Below are 1,788 nucleotides of genomic sequence, written 5' to 3' on the forward strand. Positions count from 1 at the left end.
AACATGATCTATTTGCTTCAATTTGTTGATTATTGTTGTTACATATGCAAAAACTGAATCAATTTGGGGGAAAGCAAGAGTCGAAATTTTTAAGGTTTAAGATTTTAATTTCGATTTTGGTTGTCTTTTGCATATGTTAGAGGGAAAACTGGGTAATATATGTTATGAACATCATGATTAGTGTTAATTTTGATGGTTTTACTCAAAATTTTGCCTTAAAACTCCGTCTTAAAGGTGCCCCAAACTGAAATTCGTCTTACATTCTTGTGAAACTTGTCTATTTGTGAAGCTACTTTGAAGGTATACTTTTCAAAATTAGTAGTTGTGTTGTTAAATTGATGCCATACTTTCCATAATTTTTACAGCTGTAGAGACCGCCTGATGATAATTTAGAAGTTTATACTTATAATTTCTAGATTGTTTGGTGAAAGTGTGTACGTAGTGACTCTTTTCCATGATCATACATGAATGTTTATATGTTTTCAAGTATATGTGGTTTGTGTATCTAAGACATGTATTGAAAACAGATGCCGAGACCAACTGTTGGAACCCGTCAGAGTAAGAGGGGGAGGGCTTCTGACCCCGGGGTAGGTGAGGGGAGTGGGGGACCTACGGTTCCAGCAGTGCCTGAGTACCCTTCGGTTGTCTTTGTGGACTTTACACAAAGAGATAATTTTGTTGCCTTACAGAGACGACGTATAAGACCCACCTGTTGTATTGAAACAACTCTTTTGACTGACTTGGGGATTGAGACTGATGTTAGGCATGTCTTCGACACCTTGGGGATGAATGGGTTGTACCGCCTCCAAAAGCACTCTTATGCTTTTCTCACCCTTGAGTTCATGAGTTCTTTCACTACAACGAAAACGCGGGAAACCGACGGAAAAATTAAGGCCATACTGACGGCTTTTCCGTCGGTATTTTAATTTCCTGACATAAATTCAGTCAGGAAACCGAGTCAGCTTATTTCGTCACTAAAAAATGTGTCCTGACGGAATTTCCGTCAGTATTCCAATCACTGACGGGTAAACCGTCCTTATTTATAGACAAAAGTGACGGTTATTCCGTCAGTTTTTTTATTTTACTGACGGAATTTCCGTCAGTTTTTTCATTTTACTGACGGTTATTCCGTCAGTCTTTAGACACGTGGCAGATCCTTGCAGTTTATAAAATCACATTAAAAACATGGACGTGACGGAATTTCCGTCAGTTTTCTTTTTACTGACGAAAATTCCGTCAGTTTTTTGGACACGTGGCACTTTCCTGTTAATTCTGGAAAAATGGGAGGAAAAACCAGTGACGGAAATTCCGTCGGTATTTTAGAATTACTGACGGAATTTTCGTCAGATCTATTAAAAAACAGGCCTGGAAACAGCAGCCTGCTGCCCAGCCACGATGCGTTTTTTGCATCGTTTCAAATACAGCCACGATGCCTATTTGCATCGTTTCGAATATAACCAAAACCTGCAAAACACATACAATCGTCGACCGCCAAGCGGGAATCCATTTTCACGTCGACCGCTAATGCGGGAATCAATAGATAAAAAAAAGAGAATTGAACGCAAAATGTTTTACATAAAAAGATAGTCAAATTCGTACATTGTCTTACAAATTAAACACGAAAGAGAATTGTCTTACCATGTTTTTCATACTCCCTACTAGACGACAATACTAACCAAACTAAAGGTTCTAACCTAAAGGCTCTAACCTAAAGGCTCTAACTAATAGGCTCAATAAAACTACCACTACCTCCAAACCCGTCATCACCACCTCCAAAGTCATCCCGCC

Source organism: Silene latifolia, chromosome 11 (genome assembly GCF_048544455.1).
Source record: "Silene latifolia isolate original U9 population chromosome 11, ASM4854445v1, whole genome shotgun sequence".
Lineage (NCBI taxonomy): Eukaryota > Viridiplantae > Streptophyta > Magnoliopsida > Caryophyllales > Caryophyllaceae > Silene > Silene latifolia.